The 24,791-nt window shown below is 42.0% G+C and overlaps 1 long non-coding RNA gene across 2 annotated transcripts; it reads right to left on the bottom strand.

Annotated features, from left to right (window-relative positions):
- On the bottom strand, positions 1 to 24,791 carry LOC112543996 (uncharacterized). 2 transcript variants are annotated; one of them, XR_003087295.2, is made up of 4 exons: positions 23,381 to 24,791; positions 22,591 to 22,730; positions 15,781 to 15,881; positions 1 to 2,782 (listed from the first exon to the last, which is right to left on the bottom strand). It is a non-coding gene; the product is annotated as an uncharacterized LOC112543996 (long non-coding RNA). The 2 variants fall into 2 exon arrangements; XR_012901654.1 differs by lacking the exon at positions 1 to 2,782 and having other exon boundaries at positions 15,057 to 15,881; positions 23,381 to 24,786.

Raw genomic sequence — 24,791 nt, 5'->3', positions numbered from 1 at the left:
TGTCACAAGACACAACTCACTGCCATGGCGCCTCCTGCCGGTCGCACTGGGAATTAGCTTTTATCAGCCCATAGGACACCTCCCTCTGGATGGTGTTTCCTAGTGTCCTCACTCCATGCTCTCCATTCCAGTGCCGCATAATTCCAGACCATTGTGTCCTCTTTAGGACACTGTCCTCTGGCAGTGCCCACTACAATTGTTTTTTGTTATCCTTCTGGGGGGGAGGTTATCAGCAGTCCTGTGTCTCTGCACTCTGGGATCCTCCCCTCCCAGGGAACCCCCAATTCCCTTGTCCCCACCTTGCCTCAGTGACACACTTCCAGTCTTCATCTAGCACCTGCCCCATGGGCAAACTGCAGTCTGAAATAGCCACTCATTATTAGCAAGGGGGTGTGGACCTGTGGCCTCTTTCTAGCCTGGCTGGCTCCCTGTAGCCCCAGTATCCTCAGACCTTGCCTCAGGCCCTGCAGCCTGGAAATGAAGTCAGGCCAGAGCTCCTAAGCCTTGCCTGACTTTACCCAGCCCTTCTTTGTCTCAGGAAGCCTCCAGCTTCCCTGATAGCCAGGTCCCTCCTGCTCCACAGCTAGAGCAAGAGTGTCTCTCCTTTCACCTCCCTCCCAGGGCCCTTATTTATACAGCTCCCAGCTGGGCCCTAATTGGCAGTATCTACCTCAGCTATGGGCTTTGCTCTCAGTCCTCTCCCCAGATTGGGTTTTACCCTTAAAGGGCTAATGCAGGGCAGATACCTTATCACACATAGCTTTGTAAAGACATTTTGGAACACCTGCAATGGGATGATTTATTTTTAATTTACATAAATTGTTTTAATTTAGTAATACTCAAAATAACTGCTCCTCAAAGAATTTATGAAAAAGCATTTCTGTTTCTCAAAATCCTCTGTCCCCCCCATTGATGATTATGACTAATAGTCACATGGATAACGGCACCGCAGTATTTTGTTCCATGTGGTAAATGTACTAATTATAGATTCTTCACAGAAATAATCATATCCTGATTTTGCAAATCTTGATGGAAGAAGAGAAAGATACAGGAGAAATAGTCATTGGGAACAATAGGGAAACAACATGGTATAGTTGTAGTGGAGAGGAGAGTGGGCTGGGCAGATCATTTCATCTGTGCCTGTTTCCCTTAGGCCTTTTTTCCTGTTTTGTTTCTATTTCGGTTTATGCGGAGCTCAACATGCAGCCCGTGGGTGGGATCCTTTTCAACATGACCATCACTGGGAACACGCTCCACAATGAATCAATATAATGGTCTTCTGTTGATATACGTTTTAGTAGTTAAATTCCTGGACTGTCATTGCTCATTAAAAGTGCTGTCTTATGGGTGGAAATCAGGTAAATGTTGCATTTTATTAATATCAGTGGAACTGACTTAAATGGGGCCTGTGTGTTGTGTAGTCTTGCCTTAATCTTTGTATTCATGCCTGTCAGCATGAAAGAAGCTATTTGCATATATTTGCATGTATGTGCAACCACACTTAAGTAGCGGCCCTCTGCATGGGCTGAAAGAATCATTGTGGCCCCCAGGACTTCCAAAGTTGAGTAGCCCTGTTTTAAGATTTTCACAGGGCTGTATCTTACTATGTATACAGACAGTGCCAAGCACAGTGGGATCTCACTCTTACTTGGGGACTTTTAACACTACTGTAATACAAACAAAATTGTGACATTATCTTTAGAAGAGAAAAGAACCCCACACCTAATATACCAACCCTGGAGTGTGCTAAAGAGAATAGGGCTCACACTGTGCCTTATGCAGAAGAGCTGTGGGTCTGTGATCAGTGAGTTCTTATCTGTTAATTTAAAAAAATAGCGGAAAACTCATTTAAGAATAATGGTGAAATTTTCCCAACTTGGGTACCAAAAGCTAGGTGCCTGGATTAGTGTCCTGATTTTCAGAGGGGTCCAACACCTGCAGCTGCCATTGACATTAATACCTTCCATTTTGATTTCCATGGATCTATGGATACTCATCCAGCTACTTTTATGTGGGCACCTGATTAACAAACTCAAATTAGAAAATATCACCCGCACTGAAGCATGAAACATCTTTCTAACTTATTGCATGTAACTGGTCCATTCTTGTGAAAGCCAAGTTTATAATGAACTCTGCAAGTTTATGATTTCTTCCTAGCCACCGTGTAGCTCCTTAGATCTGATGTTGTTCCCAAGAGCAATCTGTGCAGAAACAGACATGACGGGTCGTAGCAACCATGTGAAAAATAAATTACTTTTCCATATGACAACCTGTGTGATCCACATGGAACCAATTGCATGCTGAATGCTGGAGATATTTGGCCTCTGAAGACTTTCCTGGTATTTCCCAATTCATAAGCTGTGGGGCTTGTAGTCACAAGCATAAGAAAATTCATGATATGCCACAGCACATGGGAACATATTCAGAAATAAACATGTTTTTGTCCAGGCTACTAACGTTTTTCTGCAGATTCCAAAATCACTATACAGCTCTAGACTGAAAAAGGGGTTCTGATCATTTATGTTACCCAGGTGTTTTAAAATTCAACCATTTCCATTACCTGTAAACTTAATAGCATTAGCCACCTGCTGGCTTGGAGGAGCAAACTCTTGCCAAAAAGGAAAGCAGGAGCAGTGAGATACACTCCTAATGTGCTCTGTTCCTTGCTGTCAGAATTAAGGCTCTGAAGCTGTATCCTGGAATAGCAGCATTACCTCATGCAGAGCAAGTTCCTGTCTCCATGCGTCAAACTCTTGAGTAGAGGACTTACATCAATTGATGCCTGCCAAAAGAAAGAAAAAGTAGAGTAGAGTAAGATTAGGAAGGAACTTTGAAGCCATTATTGAAACTCAAGAAGATTTCCATTCATTAGCTATTAATCTAGGAAATGCTGCAATGAAATATAAAAATATAGGGCCAATTTCTCTGCTAGTATAAATACGCCTTGCTCTATTGCAGGCAATGGAGCCAGATATACCAGCTTGAAGATTTGACTGAGGTTATTAAGAAAAACACAAAGACTCTGGTTTTTACAAAAAACTAGCACAGCAGTGGTGAACTTTGAAAGGGCAGATTTTAAAAGCTGTGAAGAAATTGGTAAAGAGCAGGCAGAAGGATAAGGTACAAAGCTGAAACCATTGAAGGAGCTTGGAAGCTATTTGAGAATATTGTATTAGAAGCAGAGGAGAATTTATACTTAGAAACTTTAAAAAAGTAATAAGGGAAGAGTTTAATACAGCAAACTATTTGCAAATATCCTTGTAAACGAAACCTGCCAGTTGGCTTTGACACATATGCAACCCATTAATGCACTTAGGGTACGTCTACACTGCAACACTATTTTGAAATAATTAGCGCTATTTTGAAATAACTTAGTCCATGTCTACACAGCAGGCAGTTATTTTGAAATAGTGTCAAAATACTGTCAAGCTGCAGGACTACTTCTTCCAATTCCTGTAACCCTCATTGTATGCTCAGTAGCTCAGTTTGCGTAGCTTATTTCGAGTTAAGCCCTGCAGTGTGGATGCAGCCTTAATAATGAACATTAGAAGGCATGTTTATTTATGAGACCTTCAGGGAAAGAAAGTGATAGTTCAGATACAGGTGCATGCCTCCAGATTCTCATTATTGCTGAGGAGGAGCTGCTGATGAAGAAATCAGGGATCCAAGGAAGATGTGCCAGGGGGTGAAGATTTTTTTGTTACTTGTCCCCTTGTGGTGGGGGGGCAGGAGGGGAAGCAAGAGAGAGAACGCATTGCTTAATGTCTTAATGTCTGGTAGTGGAGAAGAGAAAAGGAAAAAGTACAGTTGGTAGGGTTGTGGTTTTTCCTAGGCATTCTTGTGATTTTTTTAGGAGGAATTACTGTATCACTATGCTTTGAAGGCTTTATTCACTAAATGAAAGGACTAGAAACCTTTCTTAGTTAAAGTTTTGATTAATTGGCATGACACTTGTAACATTTGCTAAACCTCTTGTATTACTTATGGAGTTGTATTACTTATGGAGACCATCTTGCAGCGTAAGGCGTTAATATTCCAAAATAGTTTTGTGTGTTTACTCGTGTGTATTGTAATTCTTACACTGGTGAGGCCTCAGCTAGAGTACTGTGTTCAACTTGGGCATGATGATTTAAGAAAGATGTGAACAGATTGGGGAGAGTCCACAAGAGAGGAATAAAAAAAAAGATAAGCGATTTAGCAAATCTGACCTGTAGAAAGTTGAAAGAATTAGGCCTGGTTAATTTAAAGAAGAGAAGGCTGAGGGGGGGGACAGGACCTGATAACAGTCTTCAGACAGGTGAAAGGTTCTTATGAAGAGAGTGGTTATCAATTGTTCTCCATTTCTATCAAGAGTAGGACAAGGCGTAATCCACTTAGTTTGAAGCAAACAAGTTTTAGATTATCTATTAGGAAGAGCTTTTGAACTATTGTAGCCCAGTTTTTTTAGTGGTTTTGGGTGGTTACTGACTTCCAATTAATACTAAATTAAAGAGTAAGGAGGATTGTAGGGTTCTAGTCCCAGAATCAGGCACAACAGAATGAAGTTATCGATTTCAGTATCTGGCTGGGAACCGTGTTGTGCACAATGATGAGACACTGTGGCTAAAGCAAGGCTTTCACCACTTTTCTTAACACAATAAAGACACAAAGGGCTCATCTACACTGGCCCCTTTTCTGAAAGGGGCATGTTAATTTCACAGGTCATAATAGGGAAATCCGCGGGGGATTTAAATATCCCCCGTGGCATTTAAATAAAAATGTCCGCCGCTTTTTTCCGGCTTTTAGAAAAGTAGGAATAAGATCCTCCGGAAAAGGGCTTTTTTTCCGGAGGATCGGGGCCAGTGTAGACGCTCTTTTCCGGCTTTTCTAAAAGCTGGAAAAAAGCGGCGGACATTTTTATTTAAATGCCGCGGGGGATATTTAAATCCCCCGCGGATTGCCCTATTACGACCTGTGAAATTACCATGCCCCTTTCGGAAAAGGGGCCAGTGTAGACGTAGCCAAAAGCTGCAGATTACATAAAAAGATAACATTTACTTTGTACTATTGTTATCTCTTGTACCATTCTTGCATATATACTGTGACAGACTCAGGGCAGCTGGCTACAATAGTTTGGTGGAGGGCTAATCTACAGGGAACTGGGTAAATAGTTTTCTGTTCCGTGAGTAAACTGTCCAGGCTCTGCTACCATGTAATCAAGGCAGGCAGGCACCTGGGGCCTATTAAGAGCTTGCCTGAAGCAGCAGGCTAATCAGGGCACCTGCAGCCCATTAAGCTCTGTTGGGGCTAGTTTAAAAGGCTTCCCTTCAGGAAAGGCAGGGGAGAGGAAAAAAGCTAAGTGTTGGGAGTAAGAAGTCTGTGGTGAGAGAGCTGAGGGCTGCAAAGAGGGAAGTGTGCTGAAGGGGAGCAGGAGAGACTTGCTGAGGTACCAGGGAGAAGGTAGTGGGTGGAGCATTTAGAGAAGTGGCCCAAGGAAAGGCTTCCAGTTGCCGCTGCCTTAGGGTCCCTGGGCCGAAACCCAGAGTAGTGGGTGGTCCTGGGTTCCCCCCCAACCTCCCCACACCACTACAGAGTCTGCGCCAGTGGAGGAAGACCAAGATCAGCATAGCCTTGCGCCACTTCCCACAGCTCCCATTGTGCAGGAATGGTGACCCATGGCTTCTGGGAGCTAGTGGAGGCCATGCCTGTGGATGGTCAATGTAAACAAAATGTCTCATGGTCCACTAGTGGATTACCCTTGTGTGCTGCATGCTGAAGGTTGTTGACCCTTGCCATAAATATTCATTTGAATGCCCAGCCTCCCTTGTCTCTATTTAATTACTTCACCCTAATTACCTCACTCTAATAATATTGGTATGCCCTTTGATCTTAGTTATTAGCATGTTAATGATTTAACCTGTTGCTGTATATGTCAATTTGTTAAAGTAAGTTCATAGTTACACAGCTGCCTTAAAATATCCAAGCTCAGTATCAGTTCAATATCCCTATGGTTACCCTGCATTATTATCTACAAACTTCACTCATAAGTGTGCAATTCCCAGTTATCCCAAACTCAGGGTAACTTTCAGGCCATTTTTCTACGCCAAAAATTATAGGTCTCAAAGGCTTATGTTAATTTATGCCACATGCTAATTGCTTAAGCTAACATTTTATAGGCCTTTAGGTTCTATTACTCCTAAGTAAAATAAAATGCCAAAGCTAGTTCTATGGCAGAGATGCACAATAAAAAGGGGGCAGTTTGTGAGGGTTAGTCCCTGATGGGCCACTACTGTTCTATTTACCTGCACTTCTGCAGGTACTGGCAATTGCAGCTCCTGTTGGCTGCACAGTGATCCACAGCCAACAGGAGCTGAAATTGTCCATCCCTGTGGAGGCACAGGTAAATACAACACTGGTGGTCTGCCAGGGGCTAACCCTGAGAGACTGGATCTGGCCTGCAGGCTGGTATTTCACCACTCCTGTTCTAGGGGCTAAGCAGTGGAAAGGCTGCCCAGGAAGGTTGTGGAATCTTTGTCTTGGAGGTTTTTAAGAGCAAGTTAGACAAACACCTGTCAGGGATAGGGTAGGTATTATCTCAGGAGGATGGGCTAGATGGGATCTTGAATTTTCTTCCATCTTAGAGTTTTATGATTATATGCTGACTATAAATTGACAAAAAGGTAGAAAAATTGTAAACAATTAAATACCACAATTTTATATATACTCTAATTCAAACATCTTGTCCTGTTAATCTCAGATTTTTCCAAAATGTTCTCTATTAGTAGTGACTATTTTTGAGAAGCGGTGTGGAAAAATAATTATTCAAGAAAATTAGAAGGCTGTTAAAAATCATAGTTACAATGCAAACATTTCTCATAGGGTATGTCAAGATTACATCTCTTTTCTCGAAAAAGGGATGTAAATTAGACACTTCGAAATTGCAAATGAAGCCGGGATTTAAATTTCCCGTGCTTCATTTGCATAATGGCAGCCGTGGTTTTTTTTTTGAAAAGGGGCTTTTCAAAAGACAAACAGCTGTTTAGACGGGATTGTTCAAAAATAAAACCCCTAGAGGAGCACAGGATATCTCAGAAAAGGGTTTTTCTTTCGAACGATCCCCGTCTAAACAGCCATTTTTCTTTCGAAAAGCCCCTTTTTGAAAAAAACCCGTGGCTGCCATTATCCAAATGAAGCGCAGGAAATTTAAATCCGGGCTTCATTTGCAATTTTGAAGTGTCTAATTTTCATCCCATTTTCGAGAAAGGGATGTAGTTTAGACACAGCCATAATGTATTTGCATATGTGACTTGTAACCCTTTTCAACTACCCGTGAGAAAGAACGCACTTAAAAGAAACGGTGATATTAAAGAAAAGCTGAATAGAATCTACTGTAGAGAAAGGTTGGAAAATTTCCAAATTTCCATAGATTAATATAATAAATATTTTTCTAGTGATATTATCTTAAATGTAAGTTTATATATTTAAATTAGATGTTTTATGCAGGATTATTCATGGTTTCACCTAATCTTATACACTGCTCTGGTCTTGCTGTGATTGCAATTTGCTGGTTCATTGAAAAAAGGGAGGGTCCCAGGATAACATAATTTTGTGGTGGTTATGATTACACAGATACATTTTAAGAGACAACTGAGCTGTCTAGAATTCTCAACTAAATTAATTACTGATACAGCTGAAGAAAGCAGGAATGTCACATAGTACTTTTAAGATATGGGGGGATGATAGATTCATAAAGTTCATTGAATTTTTCAGAGGAAAGTCACTGTAAAGGGTAAAATATTATCATAACAACACTTAGATGTCTTTGAAAATAAGTGTCTTAAAATAGGTTACATTCTTGCGCAAATGAGGAGCATGCTTCAATATCCATTGAAGAAAATGAAAATGGATTTAAGATTAGAAGGATTTAGCCAAAATATCAAGGTCCTTCCATATAGGTAAACATCACAGTAGCATCAGATGTATAATATAAATGACCTTCTCTCTTTGATTACTGTAAGGCGGTGTTTTTCAAAGTGGTCCGCAGGCTTCCTGCACTATTTCCCACAGCTTCCTTCTTGCAGCTCCTCTTGGTTGCAAAGGGCAAACCGCAGCCAATGGGAGCCCCAAGGCTTTGTGGCTATGGAGCCATAAATTAACAAACCGGAGTGGCCCACGGTCCACTTTGAGAAACACTGCTGTAAGATAAATAAAACAATACAACAAACTCCACAATGTAAAGATCTGTGGGACTTGAAAACAGGGATGTATTACTTCTGGGTTACTAACATCTCCACACTGCTGTTTATCAACAGCTATAATAGGGGCTTCTCTTGGTGACCCACAGTCTGCAGTAATTGAATAAGACAGGAAGTTCTCCTATCAGTCATCTGACTGACAGAGGTATTAGCAACTGATTGATTCCTTGACCCTAAAGAAACCCACAAAGCCTGCCAGAAAGTGTTTAGACTAGGGTTAGGCAACTACTGGCCCACGGGGCAGATCTGGTCCACCAGGGTTAGCCCTTGGTGCGCCACCACTGTTGTATTTATTCTGTGCCTCTGGAAGTACGCGATTGCAGCTCCTATTGATTTCCAGTAGGAGCTGAGAGAAGTGTCACAGATTGGGACATCACTCCCTGCAGCTCCCATTGGCCAGGAACTGTGGTTCCTGGCCAACAGGAGCTGCTATCGCCCATACTTGTGGAAGCACAAGTAAATAGAGCAGCAATGGCCCACCAGGGGCTAACCTCTGCAAACTGCTTCCACTTTATTGCTCATAGACAACAATATGGGTTCCCAGTTTATTGTTATGCCTGCCCTGCTTCTGAACTCTGGTACTGACCTGAATTCTGACTCCCATTGGACTCCTAGAACTTCAGCTTACTCCTGGAAACATGGTATTGACCATTGGCCTGATTCCTGACTCTGTTTCCAGCTCTGACTGAGGCTTGACTTTCAGCTTGACTCTGACCCTAGTAACCGCTCTGACCCCTGATTTCAGTTCTAGCATCCCAAGCTCCTGCCCATAGTCCTGAGTGCCTTTGTCCAAGATTTTGACATGACTGTCAAGAGTAGTAGAATGTGTATCTCCTGGTCATTACCTTTTCCCAGACTATAATAATATGAATAACAAGGTTATATTTCTTTCAGATTACTTTTCCCTGGGGGGTGGGAGTGGGGGTACAGAACTGGAAGAAAACTGCAATTAGTACTTGTTTTAAGTGTCCTTTTTCTACTCGTTTTGTCAGTCAACTAAATAATTTATTTGAATGCACTTTTCAGTATAGTTTATTTTGGCACTGTGCTTATATTTGTCTATAAATAGTTTTAGTGTAACTTGTATACAAAAATACTTTGAGGGTTTTCTTTGAAGGCAAAATCTCCGGATAGGCGCTATACTAGTAATGCTTCACAGATAGAAGGAGTAAACCAGTAATGTATCTCAGACTCAAATGTCTTTATCCTCTATTTCTGTTAAAGGCAGTCTTTCACTGCCATTTTATCATGAACACACAAAGCTCTAATACACCACAGTTTAGAAGGTAGACAATGAAACCAGTATCAAGTAATCCAGATGCTATAGCAGCTATTGTAAAAGGCTACCGAGGAACTTCATCAATTCTGTTCTCTCAAAGGTTTCTAGTCCAAATATTTTTAAGACTCATCAGCAGATTCTGATGTATTTTCTAAAACATTGTTCTTTGAAACCTTTCTAAGACTAATATTCTACTGGCATATGATGGTAAATATTGGAATAAATTGCCAAGGGAGGTGGTGGAATCTCCCTCTCTGAAGATATTTAAGAACAGGTTAGATAGACATCTGTCAGGGATGGTGCAGACAGAGCTTGGTCCTGCCTTGAGGGCGGGGGGCTGGACTCGATGACCTATCGAGGTCCCTTCCAGTCCTATGATTCTATGACACAGCTACACTGATGCCAGTGGTGAATATAGCCCTTTGTCATTGCACAAACACTGAAAAAGCTTGATTGGGTTGCAATGATAAATGGAGTCCTAAAATGTTATTGTCCTTAGTTCAGAAAAGTATTTAGTGGTTGTGACGGGGCGGACAGGCCCCGCACTAACGAGCAGGAGATAGCTCAGGCCCAGCTGGCAGAGAAGGCCCCGCCCCTCCGACCCTGCTGGGCATGCTCCCAACAGCGGCCAGGTATAAAGGCAGGAGGAGCCCAGCAGGCGGGGAGGCCCCAGGGAGAAGGAGGAGACCAGGCCGGACCGGAGTTCTTGCAGTTGCTGGGTCCAGAGTCGTCGCCCGCGCTGAACCGGGACACGGAGAAAGCAGCCGCCGGCCCAGAGTGCCCCGACAGGTACTGCCTGAGAGGCGAAGGGGCCCGGGGGGAACCAGGGCGTGGTAGGAAGCAGCCCAGGGCAAGGGATACAAAGTTTGGCTCGGCGTGTATCGGCCGGATCCCCCGCCGAGCCGGCAGGAGCCATAGACCCTGCCTAAAGGGCCCTGGGCTGGGACCCGGTGGAGAGGGAGGGCCCGGGTCCCCCTACCACCCGTTTTCCCCTTCCCTGGACAAACAAACCCCGGGCCAGGGGAGGCCTCGCAGAGCAACTAGGCCTCGGCTACCGTATATGCCCTGATAGAAGGGCCGAGACTTTTGTGGTGGGACTGTGCTACCGTATATGCCCTGGTAGAAGGGCCGAGACTTTTGTGTTGGGACTTTGTTACCATATATGCCCTGATAGAAGGGCCGAGACTTTCGGGTTGAGACTCTGCTACCGTGCATACCCTAATAGAAGGGCCGGGGCCTGGGCCTAGGGACTCTGGAGTACCGTATAGGCCCGGTCGGAGGGGGCCGAGCCCCTGGACGGGGGCGTACCCCTTGACAGTGGTCAATTCTGAATCATTGAAACATTTTTAAAGATAAATTGGGTTTGGGGACTGTATAGGACATCTAGTAGGCAGCAGCATTTAAGGCAGAATTTAAAGACTAAAACCTCAAAGGGATTTAGGCACCCAATTTCTATAGATTTCAATTGAAATAGGTGCTTAAATTCTTTTCAGGATCTAGCCCTTGATTCTCAGATTACTCAGTTTCTCACAAATGGAGAAACTGGGAATCTAGAAACGGTTTTCTCATGTATTCAAGGGGCATAAAGGAAGATGGCTGGAGACAGTTACTAGTGGCAGATGATGTGCCATCCAGAAGGAAAAAGAGAGAGGGAAGATCACCACATGTATTTAACTTGTTTGGGATTTTGTATGTGTTTTAGGAACCTTGTCTTTGAAGAAAATAACCTAAAGGACTGATGACTTTTTGGAAAAGATTGTACTGGATGCCAGCCCTATTAAAGCCAAAGGACCCTTGTCCTTAAAGGAGGTCTCCTTCCACTCCCAAATAGACTGCCTATTGGTGTTTGCGAGTGAGAGCTCTATACCTAGCCCCTTGCTTTCCCATGTATGGACACACCATTGTTGTTCAAAGGCTTTTTATCACAATTCCCTGTAATGAAAGCATAAGACACCCTCACCTGAAATAATAGTACCCAAAAGGGTAACCATATATGAAGCTTTAAAAAAAAAAAAAAAAAACCTTCCTGTCATTTTAATTTGTAATGTATTACTCATCTCACACTCCTCTTCTGGTTCTGTGGGCATTTAAAAATTGCAGTTGTGTCAAGTGAATTTTCAGTTGCTAAACCCATCAAGTTAGTTTTCCAATACAGGGTTTTGACTCCAGAAAACTAATCTATCACAAATAGGCAGTATTCAGGAGTCCTATTGTATTTATATTTAATAATGACAAGTTTTAAAAGTAATTTCAAAATCACTTTGGCATCTTTCTATGATAAAACTAGATAAAATATTGTTACTGTTTTTAATGACAAAATACTCTTTTTTTCTTATAAAGAAATATTGGTCATTTGAGGAGATGTAGGAACATTAGATTAATATGCTTTCATAAAACTTGCTGCCTCTTATCAGTTTACTATTGACTAAAATATCACAAATCGGCCTAGCTATTGCTATTTTAATTTATAAGAAACCCAGTTTCTAATTATATCAGTTTTTAAGACACGTTCATCAAGCTCTCTAACCTTTACATCAGAATGTGTTTTATTAATCAGTCTATAACATGCCCTTTTGTTATAGTCAACTCAACCCAACTACTAAAAGATTCAATTTTCCTTTATTTTTGCCTTGGTTTTTAATCAGTTTGATAGACATGGGAGAAGATTCAATTTCCAGAAGTCTCTTCTCTTGAGATTTGATATTTATATGTGATATCTTCACAATGTTGGGCCACGTTCAGTCTTCAGATATATACCTGCACCTCCTTTTGATTTCATGGGAGACTTGTGGATATGTATTTGAGGACAAAAATTGTCTTTGATGCTTAAACTTTTTCAGACTGAATTGTCATTTCAGATGGTGACTGTTCTGAGGCAAGCACAATACAGTGAAGACAGGAATGCCATAGCCTTATCTGGTAAAAATCAGTGCCATTCCATTTAATCAGATTTACACTAGCTGAGGATATTAGCCATTATGGGATGTTCATGCCAAGTACATATCCCAGTTTGATGAACAGTCCATGGCACAGATCTACCTTAATAGCTTCTTTTTAAAATGCAGCTGAATTTCATTATTCACATATAAATTTCCTTTGAAAGTCATACCAAATCAATAATTCTTGCATTATTGCAACTTATTTTACATAAAATATGGTTTTATGAATCAATTCTCTAATATACAGATTGTTGCATGTTAAGATAATGTAATAGCAAATGGAATTCTGACATTGACCAGTCATTGGGTAGGCTTAAAATAACATACACATTTTAAAATTATTTTAATAGAATTACTTGGTTTTAAAAAGTGCTTATTATTGATCTCTGAGATGCACATTTTCTGCCTGGAACCTCATTTTAGTAATCTCTAGTCAAGTTATAGGCTGAACAAAAGTGTAGAGATTCTAAGAGTAAAAATGTGGTCAATTTTTTTTTATTCATGGTTGTGGAACATTTCCCCCTCTTGTTTTGTTTTTTATTTGTTTTAGTCCTTAAAAAGTGCTGGATGAAATATCAGAAATATTGAATTGTAGCATAGTGAAGTAAACCTTATTGTGTATAATCCCACTTTAGAGTTTTTGACTACAGGTTATAAATTTTAGAAACCTAACACCTATGCCATAGTTCTCTGCCCACTCACAGATCCAAGATATGAGAGACATTTCCTGTTGCATTTTCTGCTGTCTGTTGCATAACTGTGCCAGTGTGAAGGAGGGGAAAACATGGACCGTCATGCCTTTAACTGAGTGCAAGGACAATACAAATCCATGGACACAAGAAACCTACAAAGATCCTTTCTCAGGCTACTTGGGGGGAGCGGGGGAGCTGATATGTACAAAATCTCAGGTTGTGATCAGCCCTTGTGTGAGATAAAGGAAGAAATAAGAAATCTTCCCTACTTTTATGGAAGTGCAAAAGCTTCCTATGGAAGCAGTCCCTTCATTATTACAGGACATAACACCTGTTCTCTCCTGCTGTCTCTATGGCTATGTCTAGACTGCAGGCTTCTTTCAGAAGTAGGTTTTCCGGAAGAGATCTTCTGGAAAAACAACTTCTGAAAGAGAGCGTTCACACTGCAAAAACGCATTGAGAAAGTGATCTGCTTTTTTGAAAGACAGCGTCCACACTGAGTAGATGCTATCTTGAATTTCAGCTGTGATTACTATGGATGGAGTGGCCACCAGGTCACCTGTATTTTTTCCTCTTTCTTCTTCTTTCGAAAGAACTCCCTCTTCCCCATCCACACACACCTTTTTTCGAAAGAGCTCTTTCGGAAAAAGGCTTCTTCCTCGTAGAAAGAGGTTTATCAATGTCAGAAACCCTCTGGCTACGTCTACACTGGCCCCTTCTCCGGAAGAGGCATGCTAATTTAGAACTTTAGAATAGGGAAATCCGCGGGGGATTTAAATATCCCACACGGGATTTAAATAAACATGGCCGCCGCTTTTTTTCCGGCTTGGGGAAAAGCCAGAAAAAAGCGGCTAGACTGACGCGATCCTCCGGAATAAAGCCCTATTCCGGAGGATCTCTTATTCCTACTTACAGATAGTGGAACGAGGCGGAATGGATTGCTAGTTCGAACTATCTAGCCCGTGCCGCGTGTAGCCGCGCGGCACGGGGTTCGAACCAGCCGGCATTTAAAAATGGCGCCGGCCGGCTTATGCAAATGAAGCCTGGGAAATTCAAATCCCAGGCTTCATTTGCAAGTGCGGTATGCCTACATTACCCCGCTAGTTCGAACTAGTGGGGTAGTGTAGACATACCCTATGACTTTGGGGCACTTGACTTTTGAGGTGGCTTTTTTATATACAGGGGGCTTCATTTTTCCAGACTTTCTGGACATCCAGTTGGCATTAGGCCATGCTGCTTCATGATAGATTATCTGAAATACGGGTACCTAAGACTAGGAGGCTTTTGAAGACTGGAGCCAAGATGCAGAGGCTGCTCAGCAACTCTCAGCCAGCACTCAGAACTTTACAAGTCCCAGAAATCAGTGTTCTATCTAAGGCCTCTATGTCCAGTATTCACAGGTAAGGACTTTACCAACTGACTGAAAGCTGATGCCCTCGCCTGCAGCTAGTGAAGATACTTTTTATGTGGGACCCAGAATTTGTGTAAATAACTAAGTAAAGATTTGTAAAGTAGGTTTTTATCATCTTATTTGTCTAGTTGATTTATCTCCCTTCCTCTTTACACTGCCTACAGTTTAATTTCTTTTTGGTTTATTGGAACTATAAAAAGAAGTCTTTTACTCTGAGAGACTGACTTTATTTGAATGCAAATTAAAACTATTATTGTTCAGTTACAGGCCAAAGATTATAAACAATCATTATTTTATGACTTAAATTCCAATCTCTTCTCTCCCTCACCGCTACTTGGTAACTCCATATAAACTGACTCAAGTAGAATTGTAGGCTTTTTTTAACCAATTGTTAATGTATTAGGCACATTAACCCTTTGTGCAGAAATGCATTAGTAATTGGTTTAAAAAACGCTTCAATTCTACTTGAGTCAGTTTATATGACATTACCAAGAGGGGGTAAGGGGTGGAAGGAGAAGAGATTGGAATTTAAGTTGTAAAATAATGATTGTTTATGATCTTTGTGTTAGGTCCTGTACGGAGATTAGTGAAAGAGAGTTGCTTGCCTAAACAGGGATATGTGAAAATATTAACTCTCACCAAAAATTTCAGTTCTCAATGCAGATCCTTTTTAAAAGAAAATGTACTAGAGAAGCACCCAACCAAGATCAGGATTCCATTGTGTTAGGCACGGTACAAACATATGATAGTCTCCACCTCAAAGTAAATAGGTAAACCAGACTGAGCGAGAGGGGAAACAGAAGCACAGAGAGGCAAAGTGATTTCCTTATGGTCAATTTATTCCTGGTAGAGCTGGGAGGTCTCTTGACTCTGAGGCCAGTGCCTTACCCTCTAGTTCTCGCTATTCCTCACTATTATGTTTTTTTAACTGTAGGTCACTGTGGCTCAACAAAATATACTTGGGGAGCCTCTTTTCCCCTCAGCTTCCAGAACAAAGTCACATACTTGAACAAGTCAAGCATGTTTTCTCTTTTTTCCTTTTCTGCCAGAGATAAGGCTGGCTATTTATTTCAAATTGCCTGCATGGCCATTGTCACTGTGAGCACAAAATGCTCTCATGTATTGTGTTTCTTGAGGTCTTTTCATTAAAAGACATTACTGGAATTAGCGACCAAGAAAAAGGGGAGGGGGAGACAGTTTCCCTCAATTGGATTAACCTTTCTACCTTTGGCAACCAGGGTTCAGAAATAAGCCTGCCCTTTAGGTGAAGTAATGGATGAAGCATCAGTAGATTCCTGTTGCAGATAGGTCAGTATGTATCCATTTCTGGGCAGAGAGAGAGAGAGAGAAATTAGAATGCATGCGTGAGAAACCAGTAGTATCTTAGTACCTCTTGCAAACATAGATTCCAGGCTGCCGCACCTAGCTAGAGACACAACAGCAGGCTGAAAGGGTAAATGCATGCTATGCAAATGGTGAGCTGTAGTGAGGGTGTCGCGTTGTTCATCTATTGTGAAAATAATAATTTGTATGTACACTTAAGGCCCACATCAGCCACTGTGGACAGACCTTATTTTGCAGGACGGACAGGTGCTTATTTGTGACAGAAGAAAAGGAAATTGTAAAGACAAAGCAACCCCCATTCGCAGACTTTTCAGAAATCCCTGCATCCTAATTAGCTGAGATTCAACACTTCCATTGTTCAAGGCAGAGGGGTAATAACAATTCTTTGTAGGCAAAGGCATTTTTTTTTTTTTTTACTAAGTGTGGTCTTTCCGGCCTGTTTCAAAACCTAGACTAGCTCCAGCAGAAAGCATTATCAGCATGTAACAATGGTCTGATGTCTAAGACAAGCTTTGACTTCAGCTGAAATGTTTAATTTTTTTAAATGACACAATTAGAGTGAGCTTTTTAAAATCTTGAATTTCGAAAATGTTTTTCTCGATATGTAGGTAGAGAACAGGAGATGGATGAGTTTTTAAAAAAATCAATAGTTAGATTTTATTAACAAAACAGAGCCATATTCTTAGGTGGTGTCAATTGTGCCAGAACTGATCAACAGTATGTAACAGCATTTGGCTACACAGTGATGAGGCACCAGGAGAATTTTTCAAATAAATCAGTTGGAAACTGTAGAAAGAAATAGTAGCAACTGTCAAAATAGTTTGGCTAAAATGTGGCAAATCATCCCCATAATCCTTTGCTTAAAACTCAGACCAGAAAGGTTGCAAAAGAGCTTAGTTAATTCTTTTTGTTATTGTGAACTTTTGGGTTCTGTTCAGCAGTACTAAAATATCACAAGAGATGCTTGCTTTTCCATATTTCTTGGCTGAACAAAAGCAGGAAAGTTCAGGAAATCCTGAAAGCCCATTAGTGAGATTTCCAGCCCACTGTCCAAATAATCACATGCTTATTAAGGCAAATGTCCACTGATTTCAATTGACATTTTTTCAGAATAAGACAGTAGTATGGATTTGGCCCAATTTTTCAGTCTTAAGAGAAGAAATATAACAATCATCCAGACATGCAACTGTTTTATTCAAACCGAATTAAATGTCTGCACTTTTCAAAGGTTTACCAGGGTTAATCTCTGGTGGGTTGCTGCCACTGTATTTATCTGCCCCTCCCCCGGTAGGGACAGTTGCAGCTTCCATTGGCCATAGATCATCTTTCCTAGCCAATGGGAACTGTGGGAAGCCGTGTCCTAGTCCACGCCACTTTCTACAGCTACCATTGTCCAGGAATGGCAATCTGCAGTCAATGGGAGCTACGAGTACCTGTGGCAGTGCAGGCAAATATAGTGGAGGCAGCCCTCCAGAGCTAACTCTGGCAGATCTCCACCATCTTATTGCCCACCCCTGACCTACGCCCTCAGGAACATAAGTGTAAAAAGGTGTATGCTCAAACATACTGGCATATTTAAATATATTATTATTATGAATCTTACTTTTATGTGTTGCATCTTTACATTTATCAGGGGCTTGTCTGAAGTCCTCTGATTTGGAGATAAATTTCAGATCAAGATGCCTGCTACTACAGAGTAGATTGTAGGCACTGTGCCTTCTCAGATATTTTACGTTTGTTCTTTTTTCTTTGGCTTTCTTTAATTTACATAAAAGCCATTCAGACCACAACTATGCCTTTTTCTGTATGTACAGCTTTAGATTATAGGAATTTCCCTTGTGCTTTTTATTGCTTCCCAAATTAAGTCATATGGGTAAGAATCTTAAAACCCGGTACCAGCATGTGAATTACTAATAGTATCTACACGGCCGTGTCATTCCCAAGAAAAGCATGTTTCAAATAAAAAGGAAATGTCAGCCCTGAGTATTTTTTTATTAAATCCCCTTTTCTTCTTGTCTTCAAGTTCAGCTTTTGTTGACCACTTCCTCTATCTGGTTTATTTTTATTAGAAATGAGCAGATTCATTAACTGTATGTAGTGGTCACGCAGGGGCAGAGAATGTCCAATAATGGGTAATGCTTGTATTTTTCATTGGGTGACCAATGTTTGCTTTGGAGATGGCCTGGGGAACAGATGTAATCTGAGACAGCGCAGTGTTTACTTCTTCCTTCACTGATATGTGAGGCATATTTGAAACCAGGGAGAAAGAAAAACAAACACTTCAGAAGAAGGTACCTGCAAGCACTCCCCGTTCCCCAGGCTGCCTCCTTGGACTCCAGCCAAAAGCTGCACGTACGCGCAGATGCATACACACAAATACTCACAAGCCTTCAGCCACTCTGGTTCCAAGAATTCTTTCCATCTGACAGCTGATCCAGTGTTCATTCTCCCCATGGAGGGTTTTTCCAATGAACAACTTATTAATAAATGCAACTACCTCAATGATACTGATCCATGATCTCCTAACCATTCTAAAGGCCCTTTCAAACTGAAATAATTTCAGTTTTTAGAATGTATTGTAACACACTTGTGAAATGTTTTTCATTGTTAACCATTTGTCCTCTGATCCAAGACTTGTCCTTTCCTGAAATGATATTTACTGGCAATGAAAGGTCATTGAGGCACTCCTCACACTAGTGGCTGAACAGAGCATTCTAATGAAATACACGATCTGAGGAGCAAGAATGGAAGTATCGCCATATACATGAAATGTTGAAATTGCTATTGCTTCATGTTCATCTAAACATTGTTATTTTCCTATCTAAATAACCTGTTCTAAGATAAGCCTGTGTATGCAGCACATAAGAAGCACAAACTGTTTGTAGAGAAGAAAGCTGACTTTTTGGAAGGTGGAGAAATAGTATGGTTGCTCCCTTTTCCTGGACCTTCTGTGACTTTGTAAATTTTGTATACTAGCTGGCAGCATGCTTAATGCTTTACCGGATACAAAGATTTGCACTAATAATCCAGTAAAAGGAAAATGTATGTCCCTTTACTTTTTAATTAATCTTTGTGGGAAACATCACGGCTCTGTCTAGACTGGCAAGTTTTTCCACAAAGTGGCTGCTTTTGCGGAAAAACTTGCCAGCTGTCTACACTGGCCGCTTGAATTTGCACAAGAACACTGACGATCTAATGTAAGATTGTCAGTGTTCTTCCACAAATACTATGCTGCTCCCGCTCAGGAAAAAGCCCTCTTGCGCAAATGCTTTTGCGCAAGAGGGCCAGTGTAGACAGCTAAAAACTGTTTTGCGCAAAAAAGCCCCAATGGCGAAAACGGCGATCGGGGCTTTCTTGCGCAAAACCACATCGAGATTGGAACGGACACTTTTCCACAAAAAGTGCTTTTGCGCAAAAGCTTCCATGCCAATCTAGATGCTCTTTTCAGCAAATGCTTTTAACGGAAAAACTTTGACGTAGCCATTGTGTCTGGTGTACACTTTATTGTGTGTGGTGGGGGAAGGTTCCAAACTTACCCATTTTTGAATGCAGGACACATTTCAAGTGGGCTTTAGGTTCAATAGAGATATTTCACACAGCTTGACTTAATGTTATAGCAGCTGCCTTTCTGCAAAGCTACTGAGACCCAATACAGACCAGCAGAGGCCTCCGTTGCATTCTCAAGTGGCATGGCATCCCGCATTTCTAGAATATTTATATAGTAGTAGACAGTGTAGTAAAAACTAGTTCCTCTCTGACAGCCATGTTGTTCTCAGCATTATCTAAGGATTTTCCAGGAAAGATAAAATCAAATTCCCCTTCCCTGGTTTATTTGCCTTAGTGCTTTTTGGCAACTGTCCCAGAAATAGTCTGAAAACTCAATCTGGAACACGTGAGGGAGGATATGGATTATGGAGTATAGGGATGTCATTGAGATTTGTTTTAAATAAATAAAATAAAGATGTAGCTAGTAGCTCTCATGATAAATCCATATGGTTGTTCCAGGAAAAACAAATATCTTGTATTGAAATAATAAAGCATTGAAGCAGTTTGCCTTGTCAGGTGCTGTGGCACTATTTCGAGACCATTTTCAACAGCACTCGCTGAGTATAACCTGAATAGAAGGTGGTGTTTGGAAATGCTGCTTGTAGACTGTCAGGACAAACAATTACAAAGATTGCATTTTGCATCCTTTTGGATTGTTCATGAACTATTCACAATGGCTGATTTTTGTTTGTTTAAAAAACTTTTGGTCTGTACTGGGTCTCAGTAGCTTTGCAGAAAGGCAGCTGCTATAGCATTAAGTTAAGGTGTGTGAAATTTGCATTGAATCTAAAACCCACTTGAAATATGTCCTGCATTCAAAAATGGGTCAATTTGGAACCTCCCTTACCAGCCACAATGTCTATAGTGGAGCTGTAGCACAAAAGTTTGCTGAATATTGCACAAGGGTGTTTGCTTAGCAGATGGAATACACATTAATACAACATGAGTTGGGAGAAACTGATACAGATACACTCCCTCTCAAATGGGTCCTCTTTTTTGAAAGTTCAAAACTGGTAACCCCAGTCACTGTGAATATTCTTTCACACCTTCAGAATTTGCCATAGTCAAAGTGTGTGATTATTCACCTACGTCACGTGCTATCATTTCTGTTAAATGACTGACTATCAACTTGAGAAACTATCACTTGTTGTGGTTATGGACCTACTTGCTTCCATCTCATAAACAAAATTTTAGTTATGCAGTCAGAATAACTTCAGCATGGTTCCATGGCATGTAGCTTGACACAGAATGTAGTTTTCAGAGCTTGGGTTTTATGATTTAGGGGTAACACTATTACTCTGGATTGCAATTTAGCACACATGTTCTTTATATTTTACTCTGTTTCTAAATTTAGCAAATCAGTTTAGCTGTTAATTTTCTTAAAGATTTGTTTGTGGGTGTGTCTGTGGGCTCCTAGATTGAAGAGAAAAACCCGTTTTAGCTCTGACCGAACTAGAGTGCTAAAATAGAGTGCAGTTGCAGCAATGCAAGGGGCTAGTTGCTCTGAGTTCATGGCTAAAAGTGTCTAACAGACATATTTTCTGGGTGAGTAGTCCATCCTGCCACTCATAGTTGTACTCTAGTCTTAGCAAGCTAGCTTGATGAGAGCTGGGAATCACACCCCGAGCTCCAAGTGTAGCTATACCTTCATTAGTTTGTCATCTTACAGAAAATGGATTTTTACACACTCTTAGTCAGTGATGGCTAAGGTCATTTGAGAATTTTTAAAATTGGAATAGACAAATGAATCATTTACAAAGGTTACATCTATTCTGCACAGTTATTTCAGAATAAGCTATTCCAGAATAGTTATTCTGGAAAAGCTTATTTCGAAATAGCACATCTACACTGCAGGGAAGCCTCAAAATTAGTCCGCGGTAGGCTTTCCTAACGTAGATGTGCTATCTCGATTTAGAGCCCAAGGAAGAATAACTTAGAATGGCCCTGGTGAGAGGCTATTTCAAAACAGCAGAAGTGGAGCATCTACACATGCTTTATTTTGAAATAGCTACAGTAAAACTCCAATAGTCCGGCATCCAATACTCCGGCACTCCTGAGAGTCCGGCATCAAAATGGCAAGAGCCTAGTGAGTGAGCTTTGGCAAAAAATAAGTCACAAGGTAACAGCAGCAGCAGCTGAACTGAGCAAAAAGGGTAAAAAAGGCTTAAAAAAACTAAAACATTACAGTATTCTGTATACAGTATGTACAATAAAAAGGGTTAAGAACACTTTATATACAGTATATAATGTATACAGTATATATATAACCAGGTTATAGTACCTCCTGATAGTCCGGCATATTTGATAATCCGGCATCACCTAGGTCCCGTAGGTTCCAGATTATCGGAAGTCTACTGTATTTTTGAATAGGCACCATTCTTTGTAGAATGAGGTTTACAGAAGTTGGAATAAGCCGTCCATTATTTTGAAATTATTTCAAAATAACGGAATTGTTGTGTAGACACTCGCTTATTTATTTTGGAATAATGGCCATTATTCTGAAATAACTTTGCTGTGTAGACACACCCACTAGAGCATACACAGATATTTTGCACATAATTTTTTACAGGTACATAGTAGTATTAAGAGCTTGATGGTTTCCATACATATCAGAATTGGAGGGAGGCAGAGGGAAGAAGTTGATTGTTTTGCCTTAAAAAAAAAACTGCAGCAGAAACCGTGTAAAACAGGTAAATGATTTGGTTTTGCAGGAATCCAACAAACACCTTGGCAGTAAATGGGAGCTGCAGCCACTCAGCTCAATAAAAAGCAATCTACTTATTTAGGAGTCTGTGAATTTAGGTTTCTAAATTTAGGCACACAAATTTGAAAATATTAGCCATAAATCTACCAGTGCAGTATGCATGTGCGTGTACACAGACACACAGGCTACATCTAGACTGCAAGCTCCTGTCGAAAGAAGCTTTTCCAGAAGAGATCTTCTGGAAAAACTTCTTTTGAAAAAGAGTGTCCACGCAGCAAAAGTGAACGCTATCTCGCATAAAAGTCCACCTGGAGCTAGTTCAGGAAGGGCATTATGTCATCAGTTACTTCTGAGTGCTGTTGCCTAAGCCTAGCTGAGAGAGGTGCTTAAAAGGACCCCCCTGGACAGCCGTTCCTCTGCTTCTGCTGCATGCTTGCTTACCTCTTTGAGGGGCAGCAAAGCTTTAGCAATGTGTGTTCTAGTTGCCCAGCTTTTGGACGCCACAGGATTTTTCTCTGACATAGAGGTCAGCGTGGCTACCTTGGGTGGCATGGATCACCCTTCAGCCACGGCTGGTCCGACTGTGGAGAACAAAGAGGAAAAGTTGTTCAGTCATCCATGCAGATACTGTCCCTGAGGCCATGCCCTCCTCTGTGAGCAGCGAGCAACAGTCTTTGGGCCAGAGAACGGGGAAGTCCTGGGAACAAGGCCATGTGTGGCCTGCACACAAGCCTTGCCTCACAGGGGCCCCGCGGTGCCCAGGGGACCATGATGCCTGCTTCTTCCTCCCATGGAGAGGGGACTGGAGCAGCCTGGCCCTCCATGGGACCTGCACACACACCTGCACCTGGCTGCGCTGTCCATGGGAACAGGTTATGCCTCGTGCTGGCAGGCATGCCCGTGTGCTGTGTGCAGCACTCCTCAGTGTGTATGGAGTCATGTGTGTGCCCGTGTACCCAGCCTGCCTCCAGCAGTGGCTGGTAGTGGGAGGGTGTCCCCCATGGGGGTCAGACATGTGTGGGGCCTCCTCTGAGCCTGTGAGCAGGATCCCAGGGGTGCTCCAGGGCTGCCTCCTGAGGCCGTGTGGCGCAGACTGGCACTACACGTGCTTCCATGTGCACTGACTGCAGCACGATGTCCAGGCCAAGATGACCGAGCAATGATTGCACCCCATCCCCTCTGCACCCGCCTCCCTTACCCTGTGTGTGTGTGGAAAACTGAGAGCACTCACCTGATAATCCCTCCCCACCATTAGAGGATGTCCAGGCCCAGGGGTACCGGCTCCAGGGTCAGCATCACTATACTGGCCGTGTCTTCCTCATTCTGCCTCCACTGTCCCTCCTCCTCCTCGTCCTCAGAGAGCTCTGGGCGGGTGACAACGGGTGTTTTGAGCCCCGAGTCCACCACCACAAGTGGGGAAAGGGCTTCCCCATTCCCCATGATCTGATGGAGCTCCTGGTAGTAGGGGCAGGAGTGGGATCTTACTCCAGAGCGCAAGCTGTGCTCCCTGGCCCAGGCGTAGCCCTGGCAGAGCTCCTTTACTAAGAACTGGTCCGGACTGAGTGTCCCTGCTTTTCCAGGGCCTTGGCTGTGTGCCTATAGATCCTCCAGGGTTGCCTCCTCCCCTCATAGCTAGAGGAGGGACAGGATCTCTGTTCCAGACCAGAAGGGTGCACGCCACTTGCTACCCCTGGCAGGGTCCTGTAAACCCTGGTGGTGCTCCCTGCGAGGGCCAGGAGGGTCTCGGGGGGCTTGTGGCTGTGCCATGGGTATGAATGGCTGTGGCAGGGAGAGCCATGCAGTAAGGTGCTGCTTACAGGGCCGGCTTCCTGCCACAAAGTTTGCCCAGGGTGTCTGCAGCTTTAAGAGCTGGCAGGAGACAGGAACTATAGAGTTCTGATTACTTGGGACTGAGTGGCCACTGGGGCACCTGTGCTATTTCCTGGAAGCCTCTTGTTTCGAACCCCTCCCCCCCCAAAAACCCTCTTCCGCGTCCACACGTCCCATTTTCTGAAAGAGCTCTTTCGGAAAAAGTCTTCTTCCTTGTAGAAAGAGGTTTATCACCATCGGAAAAACCCCACCATTCTTTCGACTTTCTGTTGAAAGAACGCAATAGCAGTGTGAACGTAAGTGAAATTTTCTGGAAAAATGCCTGTTTTTCCAAAAATCACTACAGTGTGGACATACCCACCCACCCACAAATACTACAAGACACACACTTTTTCTATAATATATTACTATTAACTCAACATAATAGGTTGGCATGTGGTCAGATTTTTCAGTCTTAGCTCTGTCATAAGAAACTTAAAGACTTGCATTTTAACAGTGGTTTTGTATTTGTTTCCTTTTTTATTTCTGTAAGAGGATGTTAAGGTTTTAAAACAGATATGCATTGAAATACTCTCTTGTGGGGGGAAAAACAGCTGTGTGCATATGCTAAGCAATCAGTTTTGAAACAACTGTGAATAGTGTGCCTTTTTTTATTTGGTTTTTATATATCAAATGACCGTGGCCAGTATTCTAGTCTAATAGCCTGCCAAGTATAATTTTAAGTTTGCTTAACTATTTGTCTAAAGAATTTGTTATAAGACTACAGACTATAATGTTATCTACTCAGAGATAAAATTTCTAGGACTAAAATT

This window comes from Pelodiscus sinensis, chromosome 2, assembly GCF_049634645.1.
Source record: "Pelodiscus sinensis isolate JC-2024 chromosome 2, ASM4963464v1, whole genome shotgun sequence".
NCBI lineage: Eukaryota > Metazoa > Chordata > Testudines > Trionychidae > Pelodiscus > Pelodiscus sinensis.
The sequence above is the reverse complement of the archived record's forward strand: the minus strand, read 5'-3'. Positions and strand labels throughout refer to the sequence as shown.